We start from the raw sequence: 26,573 nt of genomic DNA, 5'->3' as shown, positions 1-26,573 counted from the left end.
CAAGCACTGAGCAGCAGCTCCGACCACATATCACTAGCCTGGGGGGAAAAAATCCACATTTAAAATTTAAAGTTTGGCTTTTACAAAATGAGTGTTGCCTTCCCACTATCATAAGTCATAAAATCATAAATTGGGCCCGTGTAAGTCAGGAGCCATCTGAGCATTCCCCTCTGCAACACCCCCATCCGCCTCTATTGAGGACAAGCACACCAGCTGCTGGCCTCCAGGCCAGTCCACATGTGTTCACCCCCACGGCTGGAACAGTCCCCTGCCCTGAACCCTGCCACCTGCCCCAGCCTTGTCCCTTGTGCCCTAGACTCGTATCCAGAGCGCCTCCAGGGCTTGCTGATTAAGGCTGGGGTGCCCTTCACCTCTTCTTCAGGTGGCCAGTTCCATCCTAGGTACCAGCACCTTAGTCCCCCCTGGGGATTCCCCAGGCTCCTGCATGCTCCATCTAGCATATACCACGTGCTGAGCTTGCAAGGTTTTCTCCACCCAAAGCTCCAAGTTCCTGGTGCTGCCCATAGAGGTGGGCACCTAATTCCTCTACCTTGCAAAGATCTCTGACCCTGAACTAGAAAACAGAAAAGTAGGAGACCTGAACTTCAGTCTCTAGAGTGGCAACAAGAGAAACTAGAAATCAGACTCAGGCCAGCGCTGCCCCAGGACTGGGGTCCAGGGCTGGAGCTGGTGGGTGGCAGCTTCTAACACCCCTTGCCTCCTCTCTGAGCAACGGAACCTGCAGGGCCCACCCGTGACTGCATTTCCCTACAGCTCCACCATGGGGCTACCTCACGATGTGCCCCCGACTCGAGCCCCACATCTTCTAGGACCCACCACCCAACATCCCAGACATCTTCAAAGGCACCCACCTACAAATACAGCCGTTGTTTGAAAGCTCAGCTGCTTACGGCAGTACTGTAGCAGGAAGGAGGTGGAAACAACCCAGAGTCCACCAGGGTCCACCAGGGGAGGAGTGGACACGCAGATGGGGCAGGCCCACCTGACAGAATGATGCCCGGCCTGAGGAAGGGATGGAACCCTGATGCACGTAAGAACCTTGAAAACAGCACATTGAGTGAAGGGAACTGGATCCCAAACACTGTGGGGCTCTGTTTCTGAGAGGCACCTTGGCCAGACAAACCTAAGATAAAGAGAGCCTCTCGAGGCTGCCAGGCAGCAGACGGGGGGCACGTTACCTTTTACTGGGTGTCATGTTCCCGTCTGGGATGAAGAAAAATTCCCGGAAATAGTGGTCGCAGGACTTTGAATACATGGGGGCCTCCATATCACACACTTGGAAAGGTTAAAACAGTCAACGCTGCAGGTTGCCACCCCATGTTTGTGGGTTCTGTGTCCTTGGTTTTAGACAACAGAGCATCAAAACCACTCAGAGAAAATGTTGTGTCTGCAGGGAGCATGTACCCAGTTTTTCCCTTGTCATTATTTCCTAAAAAATACATTGTAACAAGCACCTGCAGGTGCTGTATTAGGTATCATGTGTCATCTAGGGAGAGTTTCAAGTACCCCGGGGATTCCACGTGGTTCTGCACGTGTACAGGATTGGAGCACCCTGGGTTTGGGTGTCTGCGGGGACAATCTACACCACAACACACACGAACCTCAGAAGCTAAGAAGCTAAGAAGCCAGAAAGGGTACACGTGGTGTGACACCGTGTAGGTGAAATGCCCCAGATGGGTAAATCCACAGATAAGAGGCCAGAGGGGTCGATAACTGGGGGATGGAGGACGGGCCCTGAGAGGTGCAGGGTGTCCTCCTGGGTGCTGAAAACGTTTAGGTCTATGGGGACGTGGGGACTATAACTAACAGCCATGTATTTGCAAACTTGAAATTGTTAAGGGAGAGACTTTTGACTGAAAAGTAGTTCACAGTGCATTCAAATTTTATAAATAACTATAAAGCTCCAATTTAAAATAAATAAAATAAAGTCGAGGAAGGGGATGGTGGGGGAGGGAGAGATGACATACTGGGGACTGAGCGGGGCAGACCATGTTATACGCACATAGGAACCTGTCAGAATGAGCCCCATGCTTTAAGTGAAAAGCAAGTGAGGTAATGTCTGTAAATCAGCTTGAATTACCATTCTACAATGTGTGTGTATATGTGTGGGTGTGTACATGCATTTACTTGCATTTCAAAACACATTGTACACTATATATATATATATATATATATATATATATATATATATATATATAAAATTTTGTCAATGAAAAATAAAAATTTTGGGGAATAGAAAGAGTGGAACATTGAGTGTTCGAATATTACTAAATACCACCGAATTGTGGACTTCAAATAGCTAATTTTATGTCAGGTGACTCTCACTTCAAGTTCAAAGGTAACAGATTGCTGGGCCCCACAATTCTGAGTCAGCAGGTCTGGACAGACTGAGGCTCTGCATTTTGAAAGTTTCCCCAGAGAGGCTTCCGCTGCCTGCCTCAGAACCCCCACTGTTCCAAGCTGGACCTGGACAGGAGGCCTCCCCTGCAGCCTGAACACCCTACCCCATGCTCTCTCGCAGCAAAAATGCCCTGGAACAGGGGCTGACCAGCAGAGGACCACTCTCAGGTGACCCTTGTTCATTGCCTATGGTGCACACTGACTCTCAGAACAGCTGATCCTCTCCCGTGTCCTGCCATCACTGCCCGGCCATCCTCTATCAGAGGTGAAATCCCTCAGAATAAAGATGGACTCTCTTGGACTGGGGATGTGGCTCAAGCGGTAGTGCGCTTGCCTGTCCAACGAAAAGTAAAAAATAAATATTAAAAAAAAGATGGACCCACTTGCAAGTCCTAACCAAATGAAGGACAGCCAGCCAGGAGGCTGGGGAGGAGGGCCTCACAGGCACGTGCACCTGCTAATCAGGAGGATTCACAAGAGAGCCAGAGCCACCACCTTGCACAATGCCAAACCCAACCTTACACAACAGTGACGTGGCCTTGGCCTTGAACCTCCAGGAGAGGGAGGGCAGAATCCAGAAACCTGCTGCTGGGTGGTTGTTCTGGGAGTAGCTGCCAGGGGGCAGGGTCTGGGGCACAGCTAGGAGGTCAGCCAGACAGGAACCAGCAAACTGGCCAGGGGTCCCAGGGCCCTGCTGGGGCCAGACAAGGCACAGTTCTGTGGCTTCCCCATCAGGACTCTCAAGATATTAGGTCCAAGGACTGGTCTGGGCACCGTGGCCAGAGGGTGCACAGGATGATCAGTGTCCTGACAACTTGAACCCACACCCCACATTTCTGGGCCATTTGTGCCCAGACTGCAAGTGGGCTCTAGGCCTAGCATCTCTTGTAGAGAGAGACCCTGAGGCTCCCCTGCGCTTCTGGGAAGATTCCTGAAATGCTTCAGAGCAAGGTAGGGGGGTTCTCTGTGAGTGTTTGAGGTCCCTCTCAGAGCCACCTCTTCATGGGGACTTTAAGGGAAAGAGGCAGGGGAAGCCCTGGGAGGACTCTGGCCGGATCATACTGCTACACTGTGTGCGCCTAGGAACAAATCCCACCACTACCTACAACTACAAAACGTAAAAAGAAAAAGATGCAAGTCATATTAGTGAAGCTTGGGCAGGGAGGAATTTTAAAAAAAGAGGATATATGTCAAGGATTCCAACCTGGAGAAAGCGGCTGAGCCCTTCACCCTTGGTAGCGGGGAGGGGGCGAGGGAGGAACAGAGGAGGGGGGAAGGCAGGGAGGGGAGGAAAACCCACCTGGGGGGTGGCATTCACACCTGGTGGGCCTCGCTGCTCTCCTGAGCTGCGCCCTCCTTTCTGAGGCCTGCCCCGCCGGAGTCGCCGGATGCCCGAGATCGTCTTCGGGCCCAGCCCGCTCTGGAGCGCACCGCAGCGGGTCCCGCTCAACGCCGTTCTCGTGGCGCCCTCTGGTGTCCAGACCACGCCACGGCAGGAGGCTGGGCTTTCTCCGCAGTTGGGCCAGGCGGGCAGGTGGAGGGGGAGGGGGGGGGCAGGCCTGCCTCTCTCCTCCTTCTCCCGACTGTGGGCTCCCCTGCCCGAGCAGAGGGCGAGGCCGGGGTTCCTCCCAGAGCTGCTCTAGGGGACTTGGACCCGAGAGCTCCCCCCCCCCCCCCCCCCGCGCGCTGGCCGTCAGGCTGGGGGTGTCGCTGTGAGGTCCTCGTCCTTCCAACCTAGTTCCGGGAAGGGAAGCCCAGCAGGTGGATGGCGCCGCGCACGGGAGCCGCGGCTCACCCAAGGCCGAGGCGCAGCTGGACTATGAGCGCGTCCCACCGGCCCCTCCACAGGGGCTGGTGTCCCCAGCCGCCCGAAGCAGGCCTGGGTCAGCAGAAGCGCCGCCACGGGGACCGAAGTGAGGGACCTACCCGGAGGCCCGTGGGGAGGACGAATACCGCGGGTCTCCAGCGCACGGGGACCCCGCGCTCCAACCCAGTAGCTGGCCACAGACGGGCACAGGGGACGGTTCTGCGAACCGGAGAATCCACAGGGACAGAAAGAAGACCAGAGGTGGCCAGAGGTGGGGATTGGCATGACTGCCTCGCGGGGACAGGTGGTGGCTGTTGGAGGCAGATGGCAGGGGTGTCCGGACAGCCTTGTACATGCAGTAAGCACCAGGGAATTGCACACTTTGTTGACCTTGAGTTCCTCTGCAGAAGAGACGCTCCTTAAGGCGGGGTTTCACTTACCTGTTGGGACTTACCTGTTCCCGAGTTCCCTGTCCACCTTGAGACCATTGAGTCCATGTGTTTCCTGGACACGTCCCACACGTGAGCACTCAGAGCCTGGCCAGAGTGAAGTGAGGGGCCAGCCGGACCCCCTCCAAGCGGCACCTCTCACTCCCTGATCCACAAGCGCTCTGCAGTCCCCCCTCCGACAGCATCCAGGCTTCTGAGCTTCCTGCTGGGTCCAGCGTCCAGCTGGGCGCCGCTTATTGCCTGCTAGGTGTGACCTGCTCCACTGAACTACCCCACCTCCTCCTGCAGCTGCTCCCCAAGGCCCCTCCAGTGTTCCAGCCCCCAGTGCCAGTGTTCTGTACTGGCAGGGTGTGTGTTACTATGACAAAATGCCTGAGGCAACTAACTAAATAAAGAGGCGTGTTCCATATTAGCTCACAGCTTTGGAGGTTCAAGTCCAAGACCAGGTGGCCCTATAGGCTTGGGCCTCTGATGAGGATGCCAGGTGGAAGTGGCAGGAGTACATGTGGGAAGGGCAGTCACATCTCAAGCCCAGGAGCAGAGAACAGGACTTGCTCCTTCTCTAAGGATGGTCAGTGCTCTACTCCTCATATGCACCACCTTATCCCTGCTCCCTGAAGAGCCTCAGTGGCCTCTGTGTCCTCTCTGGGTCAACAGTGCTGCTCGGAACACGGGAAGCTGCCCTACCATGGACTAACTTCATTTCCTTTAAGTATTTTTTTTATTTTTTGGCACAACTCCATCCTGTCTTCCACAATGACCAGAATAAGTGATGTTCCCACAGGCAGGTGTGTGAGAATGTCCTTGTCACAGCCCCCGCACTGGTTCTCTCCTGTGGTTTGGTTTGCGTTTCTCTGGTCAGTGAGGCTTAGACTGACCTCGTTCACCTGCTGGTCCCCTCTTGTAGGAAATACCTACTCAGGTCCTGGGCTGGCTTCACAAGGCCACTGGATTATTTAGCTACAGAGCTGCGTGGCTCCCAGCCCCCAGCTGCCCTAGTGAGGTCACCGGCACCCAGGCTTGCTCTCCACTCCCGGGGCCCCTGGCCTGCGGACGGCTCTCTCCGCTGCACAGAGGCTTCTCTGGGCAGAGACATCCGTCTAGTTTTGCTTTCCTTTTGGTGCTTTGGGGCCAAATCCAAAACTCACTGCCCAGGCCAGGCCCCCAAGCCCTTCCTTTGTCTTCTTGGAGGCATTTTCTGGCTCCCAGTCCCACCTGGGTTGGCTTCTGTCTGCCGCGTGTGGACACCTGCATTCTCCAGATCCCTTATGGAAGAGACTGCCCTTTCCTGTTCTCTCTTCCTGTCACCCTTGGCGCAGATTGTCCCACCACGTGTGTGGGTTTTTTTCCCGGCTCTCCTTTGTCCTGTTGATCTGTTTCACGCTGCTTTCACCCCGACAGCTTGACAGTTGTTTGAAATCAGGGAACACGACGTCCCAGTCTTGCTCTTCTTTCTCAGGATTCATTTTGGTTATTCAGGGTCTTTTGCAGTTCCATATAAATCTCAGGACATTGGACAGCCTGGCACAGTGGCATATGCCTGTAACCCCAGGGACTCAGGAGGCTGAGGCAGGAGGATCGCAAGTTTTATTTTATAAAAAATAAAAAGGGCTGGGATGTAGTTCAGTGGTCGAGTGCCTGGGGCTCAATCCCCAGTAATGAAATAAATCCATAAACGCAGCCCTGGTGGTTCAATGTGGACCACATTGAGTCTCTATCTCATTCTGGGTATTATGGATGTTTTAATGACATCAATTCTTCCAATCCATGAACACAGGGTATTTTTCCATTTATTTGTTTTACATTTTTCAGTGTAAAGATATTTTATCTCCTTTGTTAAATTCCTTCCTAAGTATTTTATCCTTTTTTTAAGGTATTGTAAATAGGTTTTATTTCTTTTCTTTTTTATGTAGTTTGTTGTTGTTAGTGTGGAGAAATGCAGCACACCAGGGTCCCTCCCTCGGCCCACATGCAGGGACCCTGAGCTTGGAGTGGCAGAGGAGCTGCAGTCTCAGGAGAAGACAGTCCTCCTGGTGGACGGAGCTTTGGACAATGGTCCTCATGGTTTGCAGTGGGGGAAAGTGGCCCAAGTTAGGACACATGTGACCCGTGGACCTGGCAAGTGACCTGGCTGGCCCCCTGTTCAGGGGCCTGAAAGGGCTGAGGCTCTGAAGGTGGAGGACCAGGTGGCCTGGGGAGGGGCCTGGGGACAATCTCCTTTGAGGGCACAAGGCATGAGGATCTTATAACTCACCAAATGGCCAAGAGGACAAAATCTCTTGGCCGAGTGACACCAGCCAGGCTTGATGGTTGATGACCCTGGCCTGGCACAGCAGGTGTGTGACCAGAGTGGCCTCAGTGAGAGAAGGCAGGGGCCTTAGGGAGCAGCTCCATTCCTCAGGGCTGGACACCCATCAACAGAGCTTAAAGCCAGCCCCTGCTGGGCCCTGCCCCTCTGGGAGGCCACTTGGCACCCATGGATGGCAATGCCGCTCTGCCCTGGAGGGGCCAGAGGTGGTTCTCAGAGGCAGACACATTCTGAATAGGAGGTGACACAGGGGATCACATGCAACCCTTAGGACAGCAGAGAGAGTCGCCCATCTTGTCACCAGGAGGCCCCTTGACGTGAGGGTGGCTGGGCGTCCAGCACCAGCTGCACTGGGGGCCACCAGCTGCGTGGGCTTGAGGAGTGTCTGAGGGTGGGAAGATGTGCCAGCACCGTGGGAGGCAGGCAGGGCACCGTGTGCCAGAATGCCACACACGTGGGGAATCAAAGGCCTGCGAGACAGTGTCCCTGTGGATGGACACTAGGGCTCTGGGAGCCCCAGATGGAGGCAGGGCAGTCCTTAGACCATCTCAATGGATCTGGGAGACCCTGTGTCCCTGACTGCCACTACTTCACCATGCAGGCCCTGCAGCCACTGTCACGGGGGTCCAGCAGCATCCTACTGAGCCCTCACTTAAGCTGCTGCCTGGGCACTTTGGACCCAGGCATCCTGGTGTGGCCAACTGACCCTGCTTCTCCAGGGGACGGAGGTAACATGGGGCACCCGGTGACTCACATGAGTGACTTCTGCTGCCCTCTGGCTCCACTGTGACTGTTGACTAAGAGAAATCCAGCCTGAATTGTGAAGGGGTCATGGGCTGTCCATTTCCCCAGGTGGCCGCCAGGCCCTCAGGAGGGTGGCTGAGGAGGGGCAGGCTCTGGAATGGACGAGGGGAAGGGACACAGTGAGCATAAGGGGATCAGGAGAAGGACTGTGGGGGACACAGAGACGCTATGCCCGGATCCTTCTCCAGGAGAATTTACCGACATGGCTCCCAGGAAGCAGGCCATGGTGACAGGCCTCTTCATGACCTGCTGTGGCCACAGAGGGCTGCCCAGACCAGTACGACCCTCCCAAGGCAGCAGCAGCCCAGCTCCTCACAGCGACGCCAGAGGCCCCACTGGCCTGTGTCACAGGGGTCACAGGCAGCTGCTCCCTGCGCCCAGTCCTGCTCTGGGCCTGCTCTTCCACAGGTGCCAAGGCTAGTCCAGGGTCTGCTCCCAGAAAACATAACTCAACACTGTGGCCCAGAGGTGTTTTCTCAAAATGGTGGTGAGATGTACATCGTGTGAACTCGCCATTTCCACCCCTGTCAAGTGTCGGGTCTTGTGTGGGCTCATTTCTGGGCTGTCCATCCAGCCATTGGTCCACCTGTGTGTCTTTGTGTCAACCACTATTTTCCTTCTGCTAAGTTTGCATGTGAGAAATCTGAGGTCTCCAGCTTTATTGTTTTTCAACATTATTTTGGTTATGTAGAGTCCCCTGAATTTCCATAGGAGTTTTAGGATGGTCATGAGTTTTGACATGTGGCATTACTGTCATACATTTAGGTCAAATACACTCTATGATTATTTCTTTGTTTCCTGGTTTATTTAAAAGTATATGTCTTAGTTCTCAGGTGCATGGAGTTTTTCTAATTACTTTTAAAACATTATTAAATGCATTGTGGTCAGAACACTTATTCTGTTTTTGATCCTTTGAAATGTGTGGACATTTGCTTGATGACCCAAAGCTATGGCCTTTGCTGTAAATGTTCTGTATATACTTGAAAATAACATATTTCCAGTCGTTGTTAAAGGTTTACACATCCAAACTGCTAGAATAGGTATTTAATCAGGAACTTACTCAAGGAGAAAAAACAAGCAGTTGGTGTGAGTTCTTGACACCCATTCAACCTAGGGTGGTGCACAGTGATTGAGCAGCCCAATACCGCCCCAAATATTTGTTCAGCCAGAGTAAAATGGTGACCCCATACACTCTCATTGTTTTGATCAATAGTTAAATCTTGACTTGGCCAAAAAAAAGCACACACATACACACATACAAATAGCATACAGTTGATCTGACCTCTTCACATTGAACATTTGGTAAAAATAATTTTCCACTGCTGTAATAAAATACTGAGATAATCAACTTTAAAAGAGGAAAGATTTATTTTGGCTCACAGTTTTGAGGGTTTTAAGACTAGACCAATTGACCTTTTTGCTTTTTATTTTTTTTGCCAAGGATTAGGAATAATACAAGGGTGTCTGCTCTCACCACTCTTATTCAGCATAGTATTAGAAACTTTAGCCATTGCAATAAGGCAAGGAAAAGAAATAAAAGGCATATACACAGTAAAGGAAGAAATTAAAATACCCCATCTTGTCAGATAATATGATTGTCTATGTAGGAAATCTCAAGGATCCACAAAAACTTCTAGAATCAATAAGTGAGCTCAGTAAGATCACAGAATACAAGATCAATTCATCAAAACCACATTTTTATATACTAACGATGCATACACATAACCCATTTTAAAATACAATATCATTTATAATCATTACAAAGATAATGACATACTTAAGTACATAATTAATAAAAATGAGCAGAATCTATATACGGAAGACTACAAAATATTAATGAAAGACATTTTGTAAAAGACCTGAATTAATGGAAAGGCATCCCAAATTCATGGATCAGAAAATTTAGCATAATAAAGATGTCAATTTTCCCCTGATTTAATCTATAGTAATACCTTTTATTTTTCAGTGTAGGGATTGAACCCAGAGCTTCGTGCATGCTAAACAAGTGCTCCACCCCTGGACTATGCTCCTATCCTTGATTTAATGCAATTTCTATCAAAATCCTGAGTATATTTTGTAGACGGGGTATATTCTAAAATTTATATGGAAAAGCTCTGGCCCTCAAATAGCTACAATAAACAAAGAATAAAGTGGGAGGGTTTACTCTACCCCATATTGCCTTTTTCTATCATTACAGTATGCAGGAAAGTGTGGTATTGGCAGAAGGATAAACGGGGATCAATGGAACAGAATAGAAGACCCAGAAAGAGTTCCATGTTAACACACTTAATTGATTTCTTTAAAAATGCACTCAGCATTACTAATGGCACCAAATGTTCTCTGGGTCCCTCAACCTTTCTGCTTTATTTAAAATTTTTTTGTAGTTGTTCTTTCTTGTGGTGCTGGATGTTGAACGAAAGACCTCAGGCATAGTAGGCAAGCTCCCTACCACTGAGCTGTATTCCCAGCCCTGCTTAATTGATTTTTGACAAACGTGCAAAAGCCATTAAGTGGCATAGGACAGTCTTTCAACAAATGTTCCAGGAGGGCAAGGATGGATATCCTTGAGCCAACAAATAGACTGCTGCCTAAGCCTCACCCCTGCCATCCAAAGTGATCATAGGCTTAAGCATGAAAGAGAGACTACGAAAATCAGAGAGAGGGAGAGCAGTCTCTGCGTTTCAGGCTGGGAAATAGTTCCTGGGCCTGACTCCAGCAGCAGGATGCATGAGGCGAGAGAGACCAGTCGGGCCTCATGAGCACTGAGAACTTGCTAGGTGGAGGGTTCCTGAAAACAGCAGAGAGAGAGGCTGAAGCCTGGGGGAGGTGTTCGAAAACCATGCAGTAGGGCAGGAACCGAGTCCAGGCTGCAGCACCAGCCATCAGAACCTCCAGAGAAAGAGAGCAAACCATGCAGAGGGAGGGCGGAAGACCCCACAGACGGTTCCCTGGCTAGAACACGGCCGTGGGGCGCCCGAGACGCTCACCACCCTCTTTCGTCAGGGGAAGGTAACCCAATCCACCAGGAAATGGTGGCCTGTGGACCAATCGGGCTCACCACCTGCCCTTGCAGTCTTATGGTGGCTCAGAGGGTGGACTGGCCTGCCTGCCGTCAGCAGCTGTCCCTGAACAGTAGCCATGACAAAGCCGGGCCCACTCGGCTGAGATAAACTGTCCCACCCTTTCCAGAAGAGCAGGCTGAGCCCCAGCTCCAGGGCTGCTCAGAGGACCCAAGATCTGAACATGCCTCCACTGTGTCTTGTACACTTTCAACTACTATCACTTAAAAATCAGCTTGCATCTTTTCAGTTGTTTTTGAATGTTCAAGATTATCTCTTAGAACCAGAGGTCAAGACGGAGGTTTTAATTAGCCAACGCCAGCATTTTATGGAAAGAGTATTTAAGTGACTGTTTTATTCAGCACCACTGTTCTGAGATGTTCAGTGTTCAGTATTCTCCTCCGGGTCCGTTGTCAGCAGGGTCCATATTTCGCCTCCTCTGGTCACGTCTGGTCTTATGTGTGCAGAGATTCAGAAGTGGCGACAATCGGTCATTGTGAACTGTCCCCCGGGGCCGCGCCCAGCGTCTGCTTGTGGGGCTGGCGTGTGAGCACAGGCAGAATCCGGGAGGACAGCAGGAGAAGCGAAGAGCTGGAAGTGCCTGGGGTGTGACCGCCAACGTAGGGAGGACGCCTTGTGGTCACTTCTCAGTGTCTGTCCACAGGCTCCCACTTTCAGACCTTGCCAGGGCTCTGGGATTCTTGGTGCTGGTGCAGTCCTGCCCCCACCCTTTACGTGGCCTTTACAGTGGTGGCCTCTCTCCCCTTCTGTTTCAGAAGAAACCTGCTCCCCCCACCCCGTGTCCCATGTCCCCTCCCTTACCCCGTGTGCACCCGCCACTCTACTCTGCTTCTGCGAGCCCTGCTTTCTCAGATGCGCCTGGGAGTGAGCGCGTGGTGCCTTGGCCTTGCCCTCTTGGTGTCATAGCTGCCAGGTTCCTCTGTGTGTCATAGTGACAGGCACCATCTTTTTCAAGGCTGAATAACATTCTACTGTGCAGATGAGCTGTTGCCTTGTGTGGTCATCCATGGACGGCTGCCTGGGCTGACCACGTATCCTGGCTGTCCTGAACAGTGGGACGAGCACAGGAGTGCCCTGTCCCTTGGAAATCCTGGTTTCATTTCCTTTGGCCGTGCGCCAAAGAGTGAGACCGCCGGGTCACGTGGGCTGTCTGTAGATCTGGGGGACGGACAGGCTGTTTCTCTTGCTGGCTGTGCGAGTTGGTGTCCCCACAGTGGCCTGGCAGGGTCCCCTTTCTCCACATGCTGAGCAGTGTCTCTGGTCTTCTTGGCCTTCTGGTAACAGCCGCCCTGACAGCCAGGAGTGCCATCTCCCTGTGGTTAAGTCCCGCCTCTCAGTGACCAGTGATGCTGAGCACCAATGTGTACTTTTCACATGCTCCTTGGCCATTGGTGTGACTTCTTTTGAGAAGTGTCTATTTAGGTCCTTGGCCCATTTTCAAGCTGCACTGCCTTTTGCTATTGAGTTGCATGAGTCCTTTTTATTTTGGTGTTAACCTCTCACCGGATGTGAGTTTGTGAATACGTATACACACATCATCCCATATATGCAGTTGTGTAGTATTAATCATAAGTGACACATAAGAAGCCAATCTTATATATATTTTATGACACTCATATATGGAATCATTTTCTCAGTTTGGGGACAGGGGACAGATGCTGCTACTGTATGGAAAGGCTACTGATTTTTATGTGTTGAGTTTAAACCCTGACAGCATCTGCCTTTTGACTTGGGGACACAGAGCAAGAGATGTACAGGTCCCTGGGGCATAGACAGTGTGCAGGGGAGAGCCAGCTGCTAGTGGGACATTCTGCATACTAAGTCCCAAGTGACAGGGGCGTCCCTGTGATCTTTAATAAACACATATGTGTGTGTCCAGGTTCCTGAGTCTCATGATGGTATGGACCGGACTCCAGGAGAGATGACCTGGCCTTGGGCAGTGGGCTTTGGGCTGCACATACTCAGGTGACTGTGGCTCCATGGGGCCAGCAGAAGCCTGGACCTCAGAGCCGTGTGATGCCTCAAGACCTTGGCTGAGTGTTCTGCATGGGGAGGGTCTGGGTCCTCCCCCAGGTGGGACAGGTGTCGGGGTCCAAGCCCTCCAGTTTTCTGGCCTTGGTGGCTCTGAGCACTGGCCATGGTGATTTCCATGAGGAGGTTCTTCTAGAAGGCCAACCTGCAGGGCCTCAGACCTACCAAGGTAATGGGCTCCACGGCCACCCAGGGCCACCCAGGGCCACTCAGGAGAGTCGGTCACATGATTTCTAGGCAGCACCAGCGTCTCACTGGACAAGAGCAGCCAAGCAGTTTGTTCTTTTCTCTCACCTCAGCATGGAGTGGGCTCAGCTAGTGGGGCTTCAAGTGAGACTGTCGAGGGTACTGCCCGGAGTGGCATGGCAGACCTCCTGGGGAGGCTCCAGGGGGTGGGCAGTGCTAGAAATGAGTCAGGAGGAGCGGCAGTGGCTGCCAGCACCAGAGCCAAGGTGCTACCACTGGAGTGACCGAGATCCCTGAGATGGGGCAGAGTGATGGTGGCTGGAGAGGGTGGCCGGGTGTGGTAGAGCAAGGCTGCTGTCATGGCCACCAGGTGACCTGGGGTGGGACACAGGGACACTACGAGAGCAGCACCCAGAGCAGGCAAGGAACCTGACAGGACATGGGCAAAAGGCCTTGTGCTGGGAGGCTGCAGACGGCCCAGGCCACTGGCACAGAGCAGGACAGAGGGGGGACTTCCGGAGATGGTGGCTGGTGGGGGAGGGGGATGGAGCTGCAGAGTTTGGGGCCACCTTTTGACCCCAGCAGGTGGAGGAAGGAGGTTCGGGAGGGGACAGTGTGGGAGCGCCCTGGGCGCAGAGGTTTGGGGAAGGCTCAGGAGGCAGGAGGTGATGGGGCTGGGGCTGGAGTGGGGCTGGGGCTGGAGTGGGATGGGGCTGGGGCTGTAGCGCCCTGCTGGGCCGGGTTCAGTCCCCCGATCTCCACACAGAGACAGCAACAGACAACCCAGGTCCTCCTCCAACGCCCTGGGAAGTGACAGGGAACACAGTTCAGGTGCTGCTCTGCGTTGAGTCCCAGGGCATCTAAGTGGGCAGGGGCTGAAAACAATGCTAAGTAAAAAGTGAGTGGCTTTCACAGGGGGCCTCAGAGGGGCCACACCTGCAGCAGCGTGGCTTCCTGGTGGACTCTGCCGTGCCCACGGATGTTATGGACAGAAGCTTCACTGGCTTGCAGGATGATTGCAGAGTGATGCCAGCGCGGCACCTGTCAGAGGGCCCCAGGGGCTTTTCCAAGTCTGTTTCTTGGTGCTTCCCCCCATCCCCGGACGCTCCTTATTCTTTCCACCTCCTCAAAAGGTCACAACAATTACTAATTGGGCATTATGTAAAATTGTGGATGTGTAACCAACGTGATTCTGCAATCTGCATTTGGGGTAAAATTGGGAGTTCATAACCCACTTCAATCTAATGTATGAAATATGGTATGTCAAGAGCTTTGTAATGTTGTGAACAACCAATAAAAAAAATAAAAAATTTAAAAAAAAAAAAAAGGTCAATTCCAGGAATCCTCACCCAGGGTACCCAAGTCTAGAGCTGCTTGGGGCCTTGCCCAGCTAGTTCCTGCCAAGATCCAGCACCCAGCATGAGGCTGGCCCATGGGACACCTCCACTCTCTGCCAAGTGGACAAATGTCCCTTCATGTCCCAACCACTAAAGTGTCAGCACACTGCTGCTGCTGCTGCTGGGGGTGTGGCACACAGCACACAGCACTTCTGTCACCCTGTGGGGGAGGATTACTGCTTCAGGGACATCAAGTCTGGAACTTTGTTTTCAAGAACTTTAGTCTCAACCCTCAGCAGGTATCCACCACGGAGCTCACCTGCTCACCGATGACCACCCCACGGTGAAAGGAGCTGTGTGGAGGTGCCAGGGGACACTGGGAGTGACGGACTGCAGCAGCTCAGGGCAAGTGGCTCCCTGGGGATGCAGACTACGGGGTCCCCTCTTTTGGTTTGCCAAATTTTAAAAGCACCCTGGGCCAAGTTAATCTGTTGGTGGGCTGCTGTGGGCCACACAAGCCCCCGCTTTCATTTTTTAAAATGGACCTGAGCAGTTCAGACTTGGACACACGTGGTGTCTGGTTCGCATGTGATCCCACCATGGGGCTGGCATGGCCGCTTGGGGTGCTCATTCATTCCTGGAAGTCCGGGGCATCCACGGGGTTATTACAAGTTTGCACTAAGTGGGTAAATGGTGTCCCTGCAACTGCAGTTTCTGCGGCTGATTAACTCAGCACGCGTCTTCCCTGCAGTAGGACAAGGCCTTGGTGACGGTGCAGGTCCTGGAGGATTTGGACTTTGGGTTATGGACTCGAACATGGGCAGATCACTTCACACACTGCGCCTCCTCTTCTCACGTGTCCAGTTGGGGTGACATCTGTCCCTACCTTGTAATGGCATCGAGATCATCAAGGGAGACAGTCCAGCTCAAAGCACTTAGAACTGTGCCTGGCAGCAAAGCACACTCAGGCCCGGCTGCCACCTGCCACTCTTGGTCTGGGGAGGCGAACCTCGCTGCCCATCTCGGCTCCTGGTGGTGCAGGAACTAGCCACTGCGTGCCAGGAAAGGACCAGGCAGACCTGGAAGAGGCAGTGCCAGGGAATGGACCAGCAGGATCAAGGGTCAGGCTGGAGGGTCAAGAACACAGTCCTCTCCCGGGAGCACTCTCTGTGACCTGGTGATTCTTCCTGCAGCATCTAGCCAGAACTTTCCCTGGGCCTCTCTACATGGCCTAAGCCAGTGGTTCTGAAACCCACTGAATGACCTGAAGGGTTTGTTAAAACAGGGTGCTGGGTCCTGCCCTCAGAATTTGAATTCAGGAGGCTGGAGAGGAGAATGTGCACTTCTAATAAGGTCACAGCTGCGGCCGCTGCTGGTTGTCCAAGGACCACACCTGGAGAACCAACAGTCTAAGAAATTATGACAACGGTCAGTCGGTGGGGGGCGGTTCACGGAGGTGAAGGTAGAGCATCAGTCTTTGCCCAGTGGAGAAGAGGGGCCTGGGGGACTATGCCCTGGGACTGGCACTTGGGAGACCAAATCTGGGTTCTCCTTGGGCACTTTCGTCCAGTTATTGTGGGGACCTGGGGGAGATGAGGTCAGAGCAGGCAGCAGCATGAAGGGTCAGGTAGGGGGACAGGTCAAGTCTGTGGGGCCGACTAGAGAGAACAGGAGGGTTAGTCCAGAGGCAGGCCTGAAGGCCAGGTCCTCAGCCTGTCCTGCCTCTATTTCATGTACTTATTAGCCATTTGTATATCTTCTTTTGTGAGATGTCTGTTCAAATTTTTGCAAATTTTGCCCTTTTATTGATGTTTTAAAAGTGCTTCATATATTTTACCTTTTTATTGCAAGAAACATGTATAACATAAAGTGTATGATTTAATATTTTAAGTGTGCATTTCAGTGACAATTTATAAATTTTTGATTCAATATCTTCATCAGATATTTTTATCCAGTCATCTGCCATTTTAATTCCTCTCCAAGGTTATTTGAAGTGTTAATATTTTAAAATTTAAATTAGTTTGTTAATTTTAATAATGTGAGTCATGATTTTCTGGTCATGTTTAAGTTCTTTTTTTTTTTTTTTTAGTGCTGGGGGTTGAACCCAAGGCGTTGTGCATGCAAGGCAAGCACTCTACCAATGGAGATATATCCCCCACCGCAGGGGTTGATTTTTATTTAACTTTTTATACAATATATATTTAGTCCAGAACAATTTGTTGCAGGAATTCTTCTTTCTCTTTTGAATTATTTTGCTACTTTTTTCTTAATTACTGCAGGTTTATAGTAAATCTTGAAATCAGGTGATATGAATTTTTCAATTTAGTTTTCTTTTTTGTAACTGTTGTTTTGATTATTCTAAGACCTTAGAAATTCCATGTAAATTTTAGAATTAGTTTGTCAATTTGTATAAAAAATCTTGATGAGATTAAATTGAGCTTGCATTTGATCTATAGATCCATTTGAAAAGTTGACATTTTAATGTCACTGTTTCTTTCAATCCATGAAGTTCTGTCTCCATTTATTTGTATTTTTAAAAATTTCTGTTAGCAGTGTTATTCTGTTTTCAAGGTAAAGATTTTACTTTTTTCTAAATTAATTTCTAAATATTTATATATTTGTTGCTATTATAAATAGCATTTCAAAGTATAATTTTCTGATTGTTGCTAGTATACAGAAATATACTTAATTTTTTTATATTGACGTGTATGATATAATCTTACTAACTTCACTTAGTAATTAGTTTTCTAAAAAATGGATTGCTTTTGATTTTCAGAGTAGATGGTGAACTCATCTGTAAATTAAGAGTTTTATTTTATCCTGTTCAACTTTTATGCTTATATCTTTTTGTAGGTTAATTGTACCAAGACATTCTGTACTAGCTTTAACAGAAGCAGCCGGAGAACCATTGCCTTCTTCCTGATCTTAGAGACAAAGTGTTAATATATTAATACATGCTGCATTTTTCATAGATACCTTTATTAAAAAAAGAATTTCAACATATTAATACAGGTGTATGTTTTTCATAGACAGCATTTACAAATTGAAGAGTTTCCTTTCTATTCATAATTTTCTGAGTGTTTTTCATACCAAAAAATTGTTGTATATTTGTTGTGATGATGATTGGATTTATATTTGTGTTAATGTGGTAAACTACATTGATTGAATGGATTAATAATTGAATATTGAATCCCCTCCCCCTCTTTTGGTACTAGGGATTGAACCCAGGGGCACTCAACCTGAACTACATCCTTAGTCCTTATTTATTTTTGATTTTGAGACAGGATCTTGTTAAGTTGCTTAGGGCCTCATTAAGTTACTGAGGCTGGTCTTGAATTTGCAATTCTTCTGCCTCAGCCTCCAGAGTCTCTAGGATTACAGGTGTGAGCCATCATGCCTGGCATAGAATTTTTTTATGTATTTCTAGATTCAACTTACTAATACAGATGGGGTCATATATTGATAAATCCATTGTAAGTTGAAAATGCATCTACTGTTTCTAACCTACTGACAATCCCAGATTAGTAACATGGTCCACTGCAGAATGTCCCATATCTCCCCTCATAATCATATGGCCGATTGGGAGCTGAGATTCCTTACTGCTGCCCAACATTACAGAAGACTATTGCATTATACTGCATATTGCCATCCCAGGAAAAGATCAAAATCCAAAATTCTAAGTATGGTTTCTACTGAATGTATAGGCTTTTTTGTACCATCACAAAATAAAAAAAAAAAATATTAAGTCAAACTATCCTTAGGTCAGAGACCATATATATTTTGTTGAAGATTTTGGCATTTGTAGGCATGAGGAATATTGGCCTGTATTTTCTTTTCCCAAAATGCCTTTGCTAGGTTTTTGTATCAGAGTAATCCTGGCCTGATAAAAAGAGTTGTGAAGTGTTCACTCCTCTTCTATTTTGTGAGTTTCACATTGTTATTTTTTCCTTAACTGTTTGATAGAATTTTTTTGTATGTGTGTGTGTGTGTGTGTGTGTGTGTGTGTGTGTGTGTGTGTATAAAATTTATTTCTGGAAGATCTTTTAGTTACAGTTAAAATAGACATTCTTAGCTGGGTGTGGAGGCACATCCCTGTAATTCCAGAGACTTGGGAGGCTGAGGCAGGAGGATCACAAGTTCAAATTGAGCCTCAACAACTTAGTGAGGCCCTAAGCAACTTAGCCAGATCCTGTCTCTAAATAAAATTTTTAAAAGGGCTGGGGATGTGGCTCAGTGGTTAAAGTGTCTATGGGTTCAATCCCTGGAATCCCAAAAAAAAATTCAGTAATGTGATTCACAGTCCAATTAAGTGTCATGAGTTTGCCTGAAGACCATCTGAAGGGCACATGGCATGTGTTGTTAGTTTCGCTAAAAGCCGTGGTACAACCACTCCACCTGTGATTGGCTACCATGTTGTCCTGATGAAAAAGCATAAGAATATGAAAATAGTGACCAAAATTGAAAGAATATAAATAGGCATGGGTGCAGTAGCTCTGTCTCCAAGATGGGACAATGGTGTTTATGTAAAAAAAATCTGGAAGATTCTGGCTCAATATATCCATTTGTCTATTAGAAGTTTTTTGAGATCGAAGGGCATTAGTGGAAGGAAGCAGATAAAAGTCCAGTTAAAATATTTTTGAACATTTCAAACATCTATTAAAGTTTGCCATTTAAAAAAATGTGAAATAGAGTAAAATCTCCCCACCCATCTTACCCTTAGATTCAGTTTCATCCAGCCTTCCAGCCAGAACCACACATTTTTTGCCTATCTTTTAATTTCTTTATGAATATGGAAGTAATATTAATATATATTTATCTTTCCTCCTTTGGAATATTAAGGAAGTATATTATACATAATGTTCTTTGGATTTTTGTTTTGTGTTGTTTTTAGTACCAGGGATTTAACCCAGGAGTGTTTTTACCATTGACCACATTTCTTTCACTTTTTATATTTTAAGACAGGGTCTCACTGAATTGCTTAGGGCCTTGCTAAGTTGCTGAGGCTGGCTTTGAACTTGTGATCCTCTTGCCTCAGCCTCCCGAGTCACTGGGATTACTGGTGTGTGCTACTATATCTGGCTATAATATTCTATACTCTACTTTTCTCCATTAAAATATATTCTGGGTGCTTGCATCAGCAGCAGATATACTAAAATTGGAATAATACAGAGAAGATTAGCATGGCCCCTGTGCAAGGATGACATGCAAATTCATGAAGAGTTCCATACTTAAAATATATATATATTCTGGGGGCTAGAGTTGTGGCTCAATGGTGAAGCGCTTGCTTTGCACGTGTTAGGCACTGGGTTAGATCCTCAGCACCACATAAAATAAATATACATATTGCATTTATCTACAACTGAAGAAAAAGTATATACATGTGTATATATATATATACACACATATATATCCTGGAATTTTGTCTAATTGTATATTTTCCCTTGTATTGATTACTGTGCATCATAATTTATACCATAATTTATATAACCAATCCTCTATTGATGGACATTTAGATTTAAAAAATTCCTTCACTTTTGAAATTAATGCTGTGATGAATAGCCTTGTACATATATTACTTATCTGTAGGTTATATTCCCATAGATGGAACTGCTAGATCAAATAGTATTTGAATTTTTAAGTTTTTAGATGTTGCTAAATTGTTCTCTATTGACAAACCCAAATATTTCAAAGGTGTTAATTTTGAAAGTCCTTTACAACGTTCAACTTGCTATAAAGATTTTTCTTCACATGATCAGAGGAAGGAGGAACAGGTAATATTTTTGAGATCATTTTCATAAGCAAATTCAAAATTCTTTACTAAATAAAAGAAGAAAATAAAAGCAAATTGTTTTACTATGTATCATGTGTCGTCCTTGATTATTTATATAGATGAATCCTCCCTATAATTCTGAACTTGGTTGTATTGTTCTTACTCAAAATGCAAAGACAAGTCTCAGAAAGATTAAATTAAATATTCTAAGGTTTTGCTAAAGTTTGCTCAACAGAATACAAAAGCTTTTTTCTTCTTTATTGAGGGGAGAGACATGTCTCTAGCTGTAGAGATGCTCTTATTATGATAAGAATCATATGAGCAGTGGTAGTCAATACATTTTGTCCCTGATTCTTGTGTTAGGATGAAGAGCCAGGATGATATATGCTGATCATCAAGTTCTGATTCATCCAAAATTTAGCTAACCTGTGAGACTCACTTTCAGAAGATGGAATCAAGTTAAATTCTCTGGAATAGAGATTTTTCATAGTTCTGTAGAATATCTTATCTAATAATAGCATTTTCTGCTATACAATCTAAGATAAGGCAATCAGATTATTTTCTTGAGGATATAAATTAATTGCTGGCAGTAGTCAGTCAAAAGAAAGAATATATGTTTTGACTGGAGTCCAGTGAGCAGAAAGACTTAATTCATGCAAGCTACTGCTTTCTAGATAACCCAAGGAAAGGAATAACCAGCCCTATTTCAGCCCTCCATCTGCAAAATGGAGAGGTTTTATTAGAGACAACATTGATCACTAACAGTATACTTGGCATAAAATTAGTTATGATCTCTGATGCTGTATGAATTATGTATTTGGTTAAAAAAATACCAACTTTGTAGCCAAATAGACCTGACTTGGAACCCATTTCTTTGTATTGAGTATGTGACCTTGGGAACTTCAATTTTTTTTTAGTCTTGCTTTTATCTGAAATAGTAAGGATATCAGTGATAACCACCTAATAGGTTTGTAGTAAAAATTAAATAAATTTACATGAATAAAATGCTTAGCACTGAGCCTGGGAACATAGTATGTACTCTTTAAATAGTAGTTGCTAGTCATGATAGGACTCTTTTCGTATATAAAGATCTCTTTAGTAGTGGCTATTGGAGCTGATTTCTGTACTGTGAGAAACAACTTTGTGTGTTTAATATGGCTTCATTCTCAGCTAAATCAAAACAGAGGTAAAGCTCCACCTGACCTTGTCGGCAATTAGCTTTTGCCTTTTCATGCATGAGATTTGATTATTGTCTTAGCTTGTGTTACCTACACATCATAAAATTATCCCAACCTTTTAATACCCTGTTACAAACATTTATCTTTTTGACCTTCAGTGGAATTGTAGTAGGATTGCCTGCTGTTGAACACATCTATCTATCTCATGTAATGTGAATTTGCCAGTGTTCAAGTTTAATATTTACTCCATGGCCACTTAGTGTCATGAGCTTTGATTCATCCTTGCCACTAGATGGCACTATAATAGAACACATTTGTTATAGTTATCCTTTCCTGTCTAGGAAGACATGCCACAGAAACAGGAGCTGAGGAATGGCCCATGTGAAACTGAAGAAGAGAGGGCTTTGGAATAGGGATATTTTATAAATGGGAGAATTTAGTATTGGAGCTTTATATTTTTGGGTTCCTCCAAAAGTTGGTCTTGGAAGTAGTCATAAGAGAGCACGAAGAATGAGATTGAAGAGGAACAAAGGAGAAACATAAGTCTGACTTTTTAACTTGCTGAAGGGAATAAGGTTCAACTCTATTGGAACTTACTAAATAGCACATAGACTTCCCCCTCTCCCAATCTTCAGCACAATGGCTGGGAGGCAGGAGTGTATATCAATTAGCTCTTGTCCATTGGACAAGATGGGACTCTGTTCTTTCTCCCCATATATGTATGGGTTAAGAGAATTCTTTCAAGCCTCCAAGACAGGCATGGGGCAGAAAGTAAAGATATTCAGTAGGAACTAGAGATGAGATCTTATCATTTGAAGCAAATCATAAATTACTATTCCAACCAGGTCAAAATCAAATGTAAGTCTAGGTGGATATGACTCAGGGCACCAGAAGTGTCTGCTACAGCTAACTAATAAATCATGTACTCAGTAAATTCTTCCAGTTTAAATAAACAAAGAATTCTAATGAACCATCTGCATCTCCAAATCCTTGGGGGCTACCTAATAGGTAGCCTAGCAAATGCTTAGTGAATAAAAATCTAAATGGCTATTACATGAAATTCAGAAGAAAAAAATATATTGCCCTTTAGATCTTAGTATGAAAGAGTTTTCAAATCCTTTAATTCTTTTTTTTTGTTGCTCAATATTTTAATTTTTTTATTGGTTGTTCACAACATTATAAAGCTCTTGACATATCATATTTCATACATTAGATTGAAGTGGGTTATGAACTCCCAATTTTACCCCAAATGCAGATTGCAGAATCACGTCGGTTACACATCCACAATTTTACATAATGCCCAATTAGTAATTGTTGTATTCTGCTACCTTTCCTATCCCCTACTATCCCCCCTCCCCTCCCCTCCCATCTTCTCTCTCCACCCCATCTACTGTAATTCATTACTCTCCTTGTTTATTTTCCCATTCCCCTCACAACCTCTTATATGTAATTTTGTATAGCAATGAGGGTCTCCCTTCATTTCCATGCAATTTCCCTTTTCTCTCCCTTTCCCTCCCATCTCATGTCTCTGTTTAATGTTAGTCTTTTCTTCCTGCTCTTCCTCCCTGCTCTGTTCATAGTTGCTCTCATTATATCAAAGAAGACATTTGGTATTTGTTTTTTAGGGATTGACTAGCTTCACTAAGCATAATCTGCTCTAGTGCCATCCATTTCCCTGCAAATTCTATGATTTTGTCATTTTTTATTGCTGCTTAGTACTCCATTGTGTATAGATGCCACATTTTTTTTATCCATTCATCTATTGAAGGGCATCTGGTTTGGTTCCACATTCTAGCTATTGTGAATTGTGCTGCTATGAACATCGATATGGCAGCATCCCTGTAGCATGCTCTTTTAAGGTCTTCAGGGAATAGTCCAAGAAGGGCAATAGCAGGGTCAAATGTTGGTTCCATTCCCAGCTTTCCCAGGAATCTCCAAACTGCTTTCCAAATTGGCCGCACAAATTTGCAGTCCCACCAGCAATGTACAAGAGTACCCTTTTCTCCACATCCTCGCCAGCACTTGTTGTTGTTTGACTTCATCGTGGCTGCCAATCTTACTGGAGTGAGATGGTATCTTAGGGTGTCAAATCCTTTAATTCTTATGTACTAGGGTATAGAAGCAGGAGGTATGTGTTGCTGTAGTAACAGGAGTTTGCCATAGGAAAACTATGTGTTGGGGAGTATGTAAAGGAGAAATTGTATTGTAGTGGGAGTCTGGAGAATTTGAGATCTACCTGTGATGTTGGATATATCTTTTAGGTTACCTTAAGATAACTTTTGGGAGCTCTGTGTCTTTATTGAGAGAAGATAGCTATCTATCCATCTATTTCCATATATAATTTCTAATTATCCTTAAAGTTTCTTCTAGCCCTAAGATATTATGAAAAATATATATGTAGAAGAATATTTGACTTTTGTGAATGGCTTTTTGTATTCAAATGTATATTTACATTTGCATGCATGACATGATAAGTTTGTACACATTGGAATTTATTTAAAGATGAGCAAGTCTTCATTTTTTAAAAAATAGAAGTTTCTTTGGTTTCTAACAAATAGTATGTCAGATATGCAAGTAAACAGAAGAAGTATTAATATTAAGATATGCATATGTACTATAAATTAAATCTTTTTATTCTGCATATTCTTTCATCAAGTGAAATTTTTATTTTGAAAAATGGAGTAATTAGTCAGGCAAGGATTGAACAGGAAGCAGAGATCTAGAACTTGCAGCAATATCACTAGGATAAAAAGATCAAATTTGAACTTCAGGACTAGTGAAGGAGACAGAACTTACAGGGAGTCAAGATCCTGAAGAGGAGTGCTCTTAAAATTCCTTACAAAATTTCTCTTCAAGGCATTAGCTAATTCCTGAACCATGCATTAATGGAGTAAAAGGCTAATAAATCCAGAAAAAAAAATGTTAAGAGGCTAAAAAGCTTATCAGAGCTTTTGGCAGTCTGCGGAAAAAACAAACAAAAATATAATTTAGAACCTGCCAAAAGTAAAATTTCCAGGCTTTTATATGAGACTTCTGAAGTGTTATGGCTGATGGTTGGGATAAATTAGTAATAGATGAGCTTTCACAACGTCTTAGCAATATACTTCATTTGCCAGGTACGTTGGTTCATGCCTGTAATCCTAGAGGCTTGGGAGGTTAAGGCAGGAGGATCCTTAGTCACCCTCAAAATAGTGGGGCACTAAGCAACTCAGGAAAACTCTGACTCTAAGAAAAATACAAAAAAAAATAGGGCTGGGGATGTGGCTCAGTGGTGAGTATCCCTGGGTTCAATCACTATACCCTCCCCATAAAAGACTTTCATTATTTTAATCCCTGATTCTATCAGGGTTTTCTGTTTCTCAGGCAGAGGAGAATAACATCTTCTCTGAAAAAATAAAAGATCATCTAGAATCTCTGCCACCTCTCACGTGTAATGTCAGTGCTCAATCTAAAAGACCATGTGTGCCAGGAAACAGGACCAAACGACAAAAGCTAACAAGAAGAAAACAAAACAAAATAGCAATAGAAATAGCTGGTATAGATTTGGGGGTTAACAGAAATATAAACTTAAATATATAAATTTTTCAGTAAGTTAAAGAAAGTGGATTAAAAACAAAAGAATGTCATTCAAACATTAGAATGCATAAAAACACCATTAAATGGAAATTTTATATTAGAAAAAAACAAGAAGTCAAAATATAACTGCAGATGAGACAACAGAATAGAATTAGGAAGATGAAAATAGAGAACTGAGAAACTGGAAGTTGGTAAGTAGCAAATAATATATTTGAAGTTCAGAGAAGAAAAATGAATGGAAAAATATAGATAATAGCATATAAAACTTGATAAAAATGTAGTAAGGGTAATTAATATTTAGTTGAAGTTCTAGAAGAAGAGGAGGAGGGGAGAGAAAAAAACAGGAGAAATAGTTGAAGATATACTGGAAAAATAATTTTTGGAACTGACCAAGGATATCAGACTGAAGAGTCATGAAGCTCTATAAACCCTGAACAGGTTAATATAAAATATCCTAAATATAAAATAAAGGCCTGGGGTTGTGGCTCAGTGGTACAGTGATTTCTTAGCATCTGTGAGGCACTAGGTTTGATCCTCAGTACCCCATAAAAATAAATGAATAAAATAAAGGCCCATCAACAACAACAACAACAACAAATTTTAATGTATAAAATAAAGCCAAGTCCAGATACAAATAAGAAGGGAAATAAACAAATCCATAATATTTATAGTGAGAGTTCTTTTTTTAAATTTCATTTTATGTTACTGTTAGGAATGGAGTCTAAGGCCTCACACATGCTAGGCAAGCACTGTGCCACTGAGCTATGTCCCCAGCTCCATAGTAAGAGATTCTTTTAACGTATCTTTCTCGTCAAAAATTCAGTAAAGTGGGGCTGTGGCTCAATGATAGCGCGCTCACCTAGCACGTTTGAGGCCCTGGGTTTGATCCTCAGCACCACATAAAAATAAACAAATAAAATAAAGGTTTTTTAAAAAAACTCAGTAAAGCATATAATATTTGAGAAATACAATGAGCAAATGTGTGTATGTGTGGGGGTAAATAATACAGTATAAAACAATGCAAAACATTCCACATTCTTTTTTATGAACACATAGAAGATTTATTAAAATAAAAACTATATGCTGGGTCATCAAGCAAGTGTTGACAAATGTCGAAGGATTAAAATCATATGGAGTATATTCTTTGATGATACAGAAGATAAATAGTACATGTATATGACCAATTTGAGGTCCATATCTTGAATTCATTAAAACCATAGATCAAAAAGTAATGATGTCCAGTTTTCACTGGATTTAATGACTCACTTCCATGAAATAGTTAGTGTATGGAAAGTGAAATATAATGACTTTCCAGAGGAGCAGGAGCCTGATTAAACATCACCTTAACCAAAAACTTAACATCATTAGGATGAGTTATATGGCTATTCGGTAACCCTGATGGGATAAGATGAAAAGGGCCTTCAGGCTGTGTGTGGTGTTCTTTACAAAGTCTGTAATTCCCATCTAATCACATACTCCCATCAAATTCAAATTGAGGAGCTGTGTTAGTCAGTTTTACATAGCTGTGAGCAAAATACTCAAGATCAAGTAAGAGGAGACAAAGTTTATAACAGGCTCACAGTTTCAGAGGTTCAGTCCAAGGTCGGTGGGCTCCATTGCTCTGGA

At 45.4% G+C, this 26,573-nt stretch overlaps 1 non-coding gene across 1 annotated transcript; it reads left to right on the top strand.

The window, feature by feature from the left end:
• Positions 1 to 19,552: 19,552 nt before the first annotated feature.
• LOC144373424 (U6 spliceosomal RNA) lies at positions 19,553 to 19,655 on the top strand. Its single transcript, XR_013433097.1, has one exon. It is a non-coding gene; the product is annotated as a U6 spliceosomal RNA (small nuclear RNA).
• Positions 19,656 to 26,573: the final 6,918 nt, after the last annotated feature.

Source organism: Ictidomys tridecemlineatus, unplaced genomic scaffold, assembly GCF_052094955.1.
Source record: "Ictidomys tridecemlineatus isolate mIctTri1 unplaced genomic scaffold, mIctTri1.hap1 Scaffold_39, whole genome shotgun sequence".
NCBI lineage: Eukaryota > Metazoa > Chordata > Mammalia > Rodentia > Sciuridae > Ictidomys > Ictidomys tridecemlineatus.
This window is presented reverse-complemented; position numbering and strand designations above follow the sequence as displayed.